Genomic DNA, 12,492 nt, shown 5'->3' on the forward strand with positions numbered 1-12,492 from the left:
CAGTTGTTATCGCACTGAGAATGGATGTTGAAAGGTAGGCTCACCTGTACAGATCCGATGCTGCAAACACAGCTGCATCATGGGCACTTCCAGGAGTGCCAACGCAAATGTCTCGTATCATACACCTGTCATCAACAAGGGCCTGGAGAACAATAGATGGCCACCCTTTGCGATTAATGTAATCACGGTAGCCTTCCGTCGGAGGAAGAATAGGCACATGCGTGCCATCCAGCGCACTGTAAATCTGTGGCACAAGATGCACCAAGGAATTGCGATATGCAATTTCATTGGCCTCCGCTACAGTCGGAAGTCTGATATAACACCGCATTCATTTTTCTTTATTAGCGGTGCACATAGCATATACACATCGATGGACGGTAGTTTTACTAACCCCGAAAGATTCTCCAACTACTCTATATTCGGCGCAGGTTGCCAGCTTGTAAAGGGCGATGGCAATCCGCTTTTGGGTTGGAACCGGTGGTCGGTGGCAACCTGTGATGGGCGCAACATCAGGACTGATGAATCCACACAACATCTCAAACGTCGGCCGTGTCATTCTAAAATGTTGCAGCCAGAGATTTTCTGTGAAGTGTCTCTCCACCACCTCCTCCCAGAAGGTCTTATTTTCGTCTCTCCCATACCCGTGGGTTTCGTCGCACTGGGGTACTTTCTTCAAGCTCTAGGGCTACCAGACAAGCAACTGCTTCATTCTGCTGTCGTCTTCGGATATTATGTACAATTCCAATTATTTGTGAAACTGAAATAACAGTAAGCTGGCAAATTTCAAAAAACTGTCTGAATAATCTCTCCATTTCTTTATTTAGTGGAGGGAGTGTTAACGCGGAAAACAAAAGGTAGATAATTTGCGACATACACAAAATTATGTATGGAAACGGCTCAAGGGCAGATTTTTTTCGCGATACAACAAAACTTATGCGACAGTTCGTTTTGGGGGTGACGTCATCACGCACACTATTTTATCAATAAAAAGCCAGTTGGATGGAAAGAGGCTGGAGACAGCAAATTTCGCACATTTTTTTTACGTATATTCTGTTTGTCGATAACAAAACGTCGCAAAAAACTGGATGGAAACTTGGCTAATGAGGTAGCAGTGTGAGCAAATGAGGCCAGTGTGTAGGTAATGCCCACAAGATGTCCTGATTGAGAAGCATTATGGCTCAAGGACAGAAGCTCCTCTATAAGACTGAGGAACCATTTGCCTGATTTCAGCAGGTTGAATCGTCCGTTACTGGGGTGTCAGGTAGCTGTCACTGTATGACAGATGTCATAGTCCAGACTGAAATGTATTAAAAAGAAATATTTAAAAAAACCCTAAATATTAGCATTCAACAACTGGCACATTATGTTATCAAATCTGAATGTAGTTTGTGATTGTAAAGAAAACCATGCATGATACGATTATAAAAAAAAAAATTCCAGATGGTTGCATCACAAGTCTCATCTCAAAGGCAGATGGGGTTTCTTTTGATGAGTATGACTAGAAGGAGTATTCTGTGCTATCCCTTTGTCGCTCTCCAGTAAAAGCCAGCGTGACTAATGGATGCTTGGACAGTTGCCCAGCTTAGGACAGATGGAGCTGGGATGAAAATAGCTCTTTTCTTTTTTTCCACCAGTATCCTGCCTTCAGCATTATCACAGGAGAACTGTGCAGCATCTACATTTCTAATTGAAAAATAAAGAGAGGATGTAAGAGAATGAAGATGAACAAGGTCATCTTCAATTTCAAAGCTCTGGAGAGGTGGGTTTGCACTTTGGCCTGTGTGGAGTCTGCTCATTCACACCATGTTTAAATGGCCTTTCCCCTACACCCTAAAGACATACCTATGAGGGTTATCTGACGACTCTACACTGGTCTGTGAGAGTGAGGGTGTTTTGTGATGAACAGCTGCCCCATCCAGCACTCGTTTCTGTCTTGTCACTAATGCCATCTAGATAGATACTGGTTCTCCATGACCCGGAAATGAAAAATGGAATTAAATGGATTTTCTTTTATCTTTATTTGACAGGATCAAGGATGTCTTAGAAAATTAAAAATAATTAATACGTTTAATATGTAAGAGGGCATGTGAGGAATGACTTTCCTTTTGGTAGTAAGAGGACATTAGAACAATTTTGATTGTCGGTTCTGTTCTCCAAAATAAAACCCAAGTTACATGTTGTGTACACAACTTCAGTGTTCTGTTTATCCCTGGAAAAATAAGCCAAAAATGTTGATATTTTTTTCAACTAGGGGGCTCTGCCCCCTGCTCGCTTCACTCAACCACCCCCGGGTTTGGTTTACCGGATATACAATTAAAAGATATTGTTATTTTCATGGGAATTTTTACATATGCATTATTTTCACTTTTACTTTAAAACTTTTGTAAAAACAATACTTGTCCTTTATTTCCGACCCCGGGCACGGTTAAATCTCTTTCTCGCAGGACGTATAACGCTGCTCACGTTGTGAAGGGGGTGCCACTGAACGCACGCTAAGGAGATGCCGTCGGATCATCTGCTGTCTTTCTGCTGCTGGCGAGCTGCCTGTTCTGCTTGTCTTGCTGCCCAATCATTTCAAAGCCTGTACAGCAGCTGTCCTTTTGCCACTTCACGTCTCTGCCGCTCGTGTTGTGGGATTTAGGGGTGTCGGGGCTGAGCGCGTGCTAAGGAGAAGCAGTCGGATCATCTGCTGGCTTTTTGCTGCTGGTGAGCTGCGTGTTTTGCTTGCCGATTGTCGTTGTTTGAAGAGCTGGGAGCACATGATGTGTGTCTGCCAAAAGCAATCCAACAACTGGTAGGTACGTGGACTTGTTTTAAATGATGTCTCACTGCTTTGTCTCGCGTGACGTTATTAAAACAATACTTGTCCTTTATTTCCGACCCTGGGCGCGGTTAAATCTCTTTCTCGCAGGACGTATAACGCTGCTCACGTTGTGAAGGGGGTGCCACTGAACGCATGCTAAGGAGATGCCGTCGGATCATCTGCTGTCTTTCTGCTGCTGGCGAGCTGCCTGTTCTGCTTGTCTTGCTGCCCGATCATTTCAAAGCCTGTACAGCAGCTGTCCTTTTGCCACTTCACGTCTCTGCCGCTCGTGTTGTGGGGGGGTGTCGGGGCTGAGCGCATGCTAAGGAGAAGCAGTCGGATCATCTGCTGGCTTTTTGCTGCTGGTGAGCTGCGTGTTTTGCTTGCCGCTTGTCGTTGTTTGAGGAGCTGGGAGCACATGATGTGTGTCTGCCAAAAGTAATCCAACAACTGGTAGGTACGTGGACTTGTTTTAAATGATGTCTCACTGCTTTGTCTCGCGTGACGTTGTTAAAACAATACTTGTCCTTTATTTCTGGCCCGGGCGTGGTTAAATCTTTCTCGCAGGACTATAACCGGGGCCGGCTCTACGCTGGGGCAAGAGGGGGCAATGCCCCGTTAAATCAAACTTTTAGAAGTTGAGAAAGAAAATAATAGATTACCCACAAACTGAATATGGACAAGATTTACTACAGTAGCTGAAAAATCCACTGGAAAAGGCACAAATGAGATGATAGGTTTCACCTCTTGTTCGCTCTTGGGCAACAGCGGGAGGCTTTGAGGAAGCAGCAAATCTCTGTCGTCAAAATCATAGCGACTCGTGAGATAATTAACAACAACTAAAAAATACATCTATATTGGTACATTCAACTAGTCCATTGTTCTTCTCACAGTTTCAGTCTGGTAGAGAAGTGTTTCTTTCTCGATCCCACAAGCACCACTGTGAGCCTGTCTGCTGCATAGAGCCGACTGGAGGACCGGTGTCTGTCTGTCAGACCCTGACACAAAGCCCCGACTCAGCTTTCAACTCTGCACTCAACAGTTTTCTCGTTTCATATACTGATGTAATCACAGAGATTTTAGTAAAGATTATTCACTTTCCTCTCCAGCTTCCAGAAGCTCACAAAGGAAAAGTTAGTGCTGTGAGATGCATCCTTTTTCCCAAGCTTTTAAAAAGTGTAACGCTGCTCCTGTCTGTACCAATGTAGCAATGATCAGAGACAGCAACTAGCATGTCTACTCCTGTGGCATCAACAGGCACTGCTTCTCCTGTACCTCTGGCAACAACTGCTGCCCCAAAGCAACCCGCTCAGCTACCCAGTGACTTAAATGGCAATACACCATCCCAGTCAATACTGGGTAGTTACCCTAAACGTGTATTTGGTGATACAACATTAAGATCATTCAATCCTGCCTGGTACCACACACGACCATGGCTGGAGTACTCTGTTGTGCGGGATGCATGCTTCTGTTTCCCTTGTCAGAAATATGGCAGCACTGTTAATTAGAGGGATGTAGTTTTTACCTTAAATGGTTTTAACAACTGGAAAGCAGCACTTGATCGAGACAAGGGGCTACAGAGGCATGTGTCCAGCCACAACCATGTGCATGTTTCAACCATCTGGACTGAGCATAAAAGCAGAGAGGCCACAGGGGGGGGCGGTGGATTCAATGTTGGTTGGTAAAACACAACTTGGGGAAAAAAAACATTACTATGTCAAGAGTATCAGCAGTGCTGTAAGGTTTCTCTGTGTAAATGAGGTGGGGCTCCGTGGGACTGCGGAAACCTTGAGACATGATGCAGCGGGTAATGATGAGGACATTGCTTCAGGTATTTTTCCATAACTGATGGAATATACCTTAGAGAAGGGTGAGAAGCTAACAAGCATTGCTAAGGGTTTCCAAAAAAATGCAAAATACACATCTAAGGATATCCAAAATGAAATTATCCAAACACTGGCTGACATGAAGCTTGGAGAGTTCAGGAAAAAATATGCGAGTGCTGATTCTGCAGGGTTTTGATTCAGAAGAGATGGGACCAGGGATAGGTGCAATGTGATAATGTGGTTTGTCAGAAATTCCATGCCAGAGGAGCATCTTATTGGGTTGCTTGACTTGCAATAACTTGATGCAGAGTACATCACCTCTGAGATGTTGTTCCACCTTTCTGATGCTGGCTACAGTGCTGACAGTATACTTAACCAGTGTTATGATGGGGTTAGAGGTGGTGAACAAGCTCTGCTCCAAAACAGGCTTGACAGATACGTCCCATACATCCACTGCTACAACCACCAACTGCACTCAGTAGTTGTGCATGCCATGTAGAGTGAGCCGTGTGCAAAAAGATTTTTTAGCCTATCTACAGTAGTTCACTCTACAACTTTTTTCACCACAACATGCTGCACCTTGTCTAAAAGGGCTGCTTGAGATCAGATGGACAAGCCACTATGGTGGTGACAAGGTGCACTGTGGACAATCAAGAACAAATCCTTAGTATCCTATCTGAGAAGACAGAGGAAGATGATGCTGCAGTTGACCTGTGCACCGAGGCATCAGGCCTGCTATGCCAAATTAAGAGGCATCACTTCTTTGAGATTGGAAAGTTCCTAGTGTGGGTACTTGGTGTCTTGAAACCATCAAAAGCTGTTCTACAGTCTCAGTCAGTTGATCTGTGCAGTGCTTCTGAGGTTGTTAGTGCAGCACTGGACTCCTTAAAAAACATCCGTGAGGATGACTGTTGGGGAGTGTCATCTCCTGCTGAGGACGAGTCACATCCAACAAAGAGAAGGAGAACACCTGGGTCAAAGTGTGGTGCTCTCAACTTTGGGCCATACACACTCTGGTGACCCTACCATTTCCCCCCATCAGTCTCTGAAAAGATCCCTGCTCAACATCCTTGACAGGGCCATTTCAGAAATGGAAACTAGATTTTCACACAAGAATATTGACCTGATGAGAGCCACATCTAGTCTTGCACCCAAATCTAGCACATTTCTAGATCCCACCCTGTTACACCCTCTGGCTATGATGGCTGGCACTGTAGCTGATGTTGTAAGTCTGAAAAATGAAGTTCTTGTGGCAAAACAGATGCTGCTCAAAAACGTTCAAAGGAAACAGGCCTGTCCACTGTGTGTAAACTCCTGCAGGAGTGGAGTACAAGGAAGCCTTTCCTGAGTTGCATAAATGGTCGCACCATGTTACATAAAAGAAAGAGGAATTTGGTGATCTTGGCCCATGAGAAGTCCATAACAATTAACTTGGATATGGATGAATTTGTAAGAGTTTTTGCAAAGGGAAACAGGAGACTGTTGTTGTAGAGTGGATTGAGGAGAAAGGAGAGCGGAGCTGTTTAGTTGCAAACAGAGAGTTCAGTTGCTTACAAAACAAACACGTTTAAAACAAGACAATAAGACAAAAAAAAAGAGAAAAGTTCAAATGTTCTGTTCTAAATCTGTCGTGTTCTACAAATTAGTTTGAGAATTGTAGGAAAAGACAAGGTGAATTGTTTTGTTTTAAATTACTATGCCAACCCTTTTTAGGTTTGTAAATATTGGCTATATTGAGAGGTCTTATTTTATTCTTACTTTATTTTGCAAATTTATTTGAGAATTAGGCCATCAAATTAAGATAAATTTTATGTTGTTGGTTGTAAAGATCTGGATGGATATTTTATTTTTTTTAAATCTATTTTTCAGTTTTATTTTTCAAGACTTTTTTTTTTTTTATAACTTGGCCTACCCTTTTTAGTTTTGTTGATATTGGCAGTAGAGAGAAGTGTTATTGTTGGAATATATTTGATATAGGCCATCCAATTAAGGTAAATGTCATGTTTTTAGTTGTTATAATCTGATGAGGAATATTTTATTTTATTTTTTGTTGTTTTATTTTTCAGTTTTCCTCCTGAGGGATTGCCACCTTATCGTGGTCAGGGGGTTTGCGTGCCTCCGTGACCCTAAGAGCTACACCAGCAGAAGCTTAGCCTTCAGGTGGGACACCCAAGTTGGACAGGTCTTAGGGTAGAGGCCTGACAAAGTGCAATCCAATTACATGACAAAAACAGTTATCCAGAGCACCCCCACCCCACCCCTTTTCCACCTCCGTCGCCACCATGTGCCCCCTTCACATTTCTGTCGGCCCCCTTATATATGCCTGTCTAGAACCGGCCCAGGCTATAACGCTGCTCGCGTTGTGAAAGGGGGGTGGCTCAACGCATGCTAAGAAGATGCTGTCGGATCATCTGCTGTCTTTCTGCTGCTGCCGTGCTGCCCGTCGATCATTTTAAAGCCTGTACAGCCACTGTCCTTTTTTGCCACTTTGTGTCTCTGCTGCTCGTGTTGTGAAGAGGGTGGCTGAACGCATGCTAAGGAGAAGTGGTCGGATCATCTGCTGGCTTTCTGCTGCTGGCGAGCTGCGTGTTTTGCTTGTCGCTTGTCGTTGTTTTAAGAGCTGGGAGCAAGTTAAAGGGTCTCTAGCGGGACTTCAAATTGTCTTCCGAGAAGATCACGTCTCGTCTCTCTATTCTCTCTCCCAAGATTTTTTTTATAATAGAGAGATAAGAAAAAATGTTAATGTGTACCACAAACATGTCAATACCAAACTTCAGTCAGTCTACCGTTCACTGCTGTACTCATGCAGATTTAGTAGGTATCTTTTGTATGACAGTTGCTGTATTGTGATCAGTGCTTGGGGGCTGACATCTTTCTTGTCCTTCCAATTGATCGCAATCATTTTAACCGTTTTACCATGCTAAAGTTCATGAGACTGAATTCACCAGGCATATCGTAGCAGTTCAGCCGTACAGTGCTTTTTGTCAACTTCTGATGACCAGCTGACATTGTCATGCCTAACGCGTGATTCCACTAATGGTGCAGTTTCAGTTTGTTCTAAAACTGGATTTGCAGTTTTTCATTTCAAATTTATATTTTACTGTCTTCTGTATATCCTGTGTGGTCAGGCGATGGAAGGACAGACTGGAAACAGTCGGAATGTTGGGACGCCAACCGGGTCGTCCCTTTTAATCGTCGCGAGATGAAACAAACAAAATAAACAAAAGCCGATCAGGGATTTCTTTCTCTGGTTGAATCTTTTCGAGAGTCACGTGCTCCGCCATGCGGCTTGTTCCGGTCTCCCGGCATTGACACCTTTCTCTTTGCCACTGCTTCTTTTACAGCACTACTTCTGGAAGGGATGGGGTTACGTGCCCTTACCGGGTGGCTTCTCAGAGCTGTGAGGGAAGAAGAACAACAGGACAAGGTCAGCGGTAGCCCCCCCTCTCGGCTCGGCTGGTCATTGGATACCTTTCCCCGGCCCTTAGAGGAGTCCTCCGACGCCCATGAGTGACACCTGCTAATTCTCTTTGAAGTATTAGTTTATGTGCCATTTTCTGTCCTGACAATGCAGACTTGATCTCCTTCTTTTATATTTCCCAGCTTCTCCCTGATTCTGTTGCATGTGTCTAACAACTGTGAATAGTCCTGTCAGTATTTTCACAACAATCGCTACACGCGCTACTGCGATAATGTCAGGTGAAAAAACTGAACAGTGAATCAACATCAAATTTCTTGCAAATTTTCTCTTTTTCCGTAAAAAGCAGTTTTTGACTGACAAAAACATTCCTGTCCTCAATCGTCCTCCCTGTTCGCCCGATTTAGCTCCTTGTGATTTTTACTTCTTCCCGAAAATCAAAAGTGACCTGAAGGGAACACATTTTTCTTCAGTGGGTGAAAAGAAGACAAAAACGGCAAGCCTATTGAACAGCCTCAAGCAAGAAAACTTCCAGCACTGTTTCAATCAATGGAAGATATGTATGGAGCGGTATGAGGGGTTCAACTTCAACTATCAATGTATGATATTCCATTTCCAAAAAAACACACATCACCAAATTCATATTTGTACCTGCAGAATTACCTCTGTATCTGACAATCCTGACTGCATCAGTCATTTGTTTGAAAGAAGTGGGTGTGTCTTAGTTCAAAAAAGGGGGCGTGGCTCTAGGGAGTGCTCTGCCAATGGGAGAGGTGACATGCAGCTTGCTCTATACAGTGGAACTTCGGTTCACGACCATAATTCGTTCCAAAACTCTGGTCGTAAACCGAAGCAATTTCCACCATAGGATTGTATGTAAATATAATTAATCCGTTCCAGACCGTATGAACTGTATGTAAATATATATTTTTTTAGTTTTTAAGCACAAATATAGTTAATTATACCATAGAATGCACAGCGTAATAGTAAACTAAATGTAAAAACATTGAATAACACTGAGAAAACCTTGAACAACAGAGAAAACTAACACTGCAATAGTTTGCGCTATAGCGCTAGGAACCGCTCGCTAAACACACTTTTTTTTTAATGAGTTTTAAGCACAGGGAAAAAAAGGAACATTTGAAAAATCCGTAATAAACAATCAAGAAAAGTAACATTGCAACTATGCACGCTACGAACCGATCGCTGTAAACAGAAGTGAAAATAAAAAACAAGCCTTTTCTACCTTATGTGTCCAGCCTTCCCTCTCTCGCTCGCCCGCTCTCTCTCTCTTTCGTGTGTCTCTTTCTCGAGCCTGGATCACCTGTGTGTGCGTCACGCACTCTCTCTCTCTCTCTCTCTCTTGCTTGCTGCACTGGAACTGCACAGGGAGAGACTGAACACGTACAAACCAAAAGGGAAACTGGCCTGTTCCTATACCGAGTGTGTGGTCGTGAACCGAAGCAAAAGTTTGGCAAACTTTTTGGTCGTAAACCGAGTTGAACGTGTACCGAGACGTTCGTGAACCGAGGTTCCACTGTATATCAAAAGACCGGAGTCTCCTCAGGATGTACAGTCTGCTCTGGTCCTTATTATTATCAGCCTTATCTTTGGAGACTTACATTATGATAATGTATTTAAGGACACATCCCTTCTACTACTTATATAGATGCATTTTATAAGATTGTATGGATTTTCTTTGTTACTTATTCATTAACTAGCAAAATACCCGCACTTCGCAGCGGAGAAGTGTTGTGTTAAAGAAGTAATGAAAAAGAAAAGGAAACATTTTAATAATAACGTAACATGATTGACATTGTAATTGTTTTGTCATTGCTATGAGTGTTGCTGGCATATACAGTATATATATATATATATATATATATATATATATACATACATACATATCTACATATATATACACACATATACATACACACATATATATATCTATCTCTCTCTCTCTATATATATATATATATATATATATATATATACAGTGGTGTGAAAAATTATTTGCCCCCTTCCTGATTTCTTATTCTTTTGCATGTTTGTCACACAAAATGTTTCTGATCATCAAACACATTTAACCATTAGTCAAATATAAAACAAGTAAACATAAAATGCAGTTTTTAAATGATGGTTTTCATTATTTAGGGAGAAAAAAAATCCAAACCTACATGGCCCTGTGTGAAAAAGTAATTGCCCCTTGTTCAAAAATAACCTAACTGTGGTGTATCACACCTGAGTTCAATTTCCGTAGCCACCCCCAGGCCTGATTACTGCCACACCTGTTTCAATCAAGAAATCACTTAAATAGGAGCTGCCTGACACAGAGAAGTAGACCAAAAGCACCTCAAAAGCTAGACATCATGCCAAGATCCAAAGAAATTCAGAACAGAAGTAATTGAGATCTATCAGTCTGGTAAAGGTTATAAAGCCATTTCTAAAGCTTTGGGACTCCAGCGAACCACAGTGAGAGCCATTATCCACAAATGGCAAAAACATGGAACAGTGGTGAACCTTCCCAGGAGTGGCCGGCCGACCAAAATTACCCCAAGAGCGCAGAGACGACTCATCCGAGAGGTCACAAAAGACCCAGGACAACATCTAAAGAACTGCAGGCCTCACTTGCCTCAATTAAGGTCAGTGTTCACGACTCCACCATAAGAAAGAGACTGGGCAAAACGGCCTGCATGGCAGATTTCCAAGACGCAGACCACTGTTAAGCAAAAAGAACATTAGGGCTTGTCTCAATTTTGCTAAGAAACATCTCAATGATTGCCAAGACTTTTGGGAAAATACCTTGTGGACTGATGAGACAAAAGTTGAACTTTTGGAAGGCAAATGTCCCGTTACATCTGGCGAAAAGGAACACAGCATTTCAGAAAAAGAACATCATACCAACAGTAAAATATGGTGGTGGTAGTGTGATGGTCTGGGGTTGTTTTGCTGCTTCAGGACCTGGAAGGCTTGCTGTGATAGATGGAACCATGAATTCTACTGTCTACCAAAAATCCTGAAGGAGAATGTCCGGCCATCTGTTCGTCAACTCAAGCTGAAGCGATCTTGGGTGCTGCAACAGGACAATGACCCAAAACACACCAGCAAATCCACCTCTGAATGGCTGAAGAAAACAAAATGAAGACTTTGGAGTGGCCTAGTCAAAGTCCTGACCTGAATCCAATTGAGATGCTATGGCATGACCTTAAAAAGGCGGTTCATGCTAGAAAACCCTCAAATAAAGCTGAATTACAACAATTCTGCAAAGATGAGTGGGCCAAAATTCCTCCAGAGCGCTGTAAAAGACTCATTGCAAGTTATCGCAAACGCTTGATTGCAGTTATTGCTGCTAAGGGTGGCCCAACCAGTTATTAGGTTCAGGGGGCAATTACTTTTTCACACAGGGCCATGTAGGTTTGGATTTTATTTCTCCCTAAATAATAAAAACCATCATTTAAAAACTGCATTTTGTGTTTACTTGTGTTATATTTGACTAATGGTTAAATGTGTTTGATGATCAGAAACATTTTGTGTGACAAACATGCAAAAGAATAAGAAATCAGGAAGGGGGCAAATAGTTTTTCACACCACTGTAGATAATATGAAAGGCTCTATGATAGATAGATAGATACTTTATTAATTCCAATTAGCATTGGACAGGGCACCAGGGCTATTTTTGTTTTAATGTCTAGAGTAAAGATAGCAGCATTTAATGTTTGTATTTTTTTTTTCGTATAAAATAAAATGTGGAATTCTAGTGCAGATCTGGAGACATCACTTGAATGATTTTTATTTTTATCAAATTGACAGTAAAAATCATCTTGTTTTTAAGACATGGATATTTCATAGCCTGCTATTCGGTGGGATTGGTGTGCAGCCCAAGCTTAAATTTAACAAAAAACTACTAATTACCAAGTGGCTTCGCTCACTGAGTGCAAGGGAAAAAAATAAAATGTAGTATTTATAAAATAAGTTATTAAGTAGTAAAACATTTTGATAAAAGAATTTGAAGAACATATAAGAAGTGCATAAATTATTAAACAGTAAAACATTAACATTTAAGAAGTAAAGATACATTGAGTACTACTGCAGTGGTTTCAGGTAAACTACCTGCTTGACAACCTTGCACTACGTGCCTGTGATTTAAGAGAAAAATTATTCTGAGAAATATGGATGCTGCCTTTCCGTGCTTAACGGGCAGAAGGTCCAAACAATTCCCAAGTCCAATACTTTACACGAAGAGGTCGGTACATATTCTTAGATGTAAACCCTCCATCTTCTTAAAAGAATTCATCACAAAAGCAACCTTAAATGTTGCAGGGTTTTAGTGACCCGAACTCACCTTAAGTGACAGGAAGTAGCCGTGCACCGCAATTTGCCAAGAGAGTCACACTTCGATGGCGTTGATTACACTCATTCGTAAAGATTTCCACTGTCCAAGG

This window comes from Polypterus senegalus, chromosome 16 (assembly GCF_016835505.1).
Source record: "Polypterus senegalus isolate Bchr_013 chromosome 16, ASM1683550v1, whole genome shotgun sequence".
Taxonomy (NCBI): Eukaryota; Metazoa; Chordata; class Cladistia; order Polypteriformes; family Polypteridae; genus Polypterus; species Polypterus senegalus.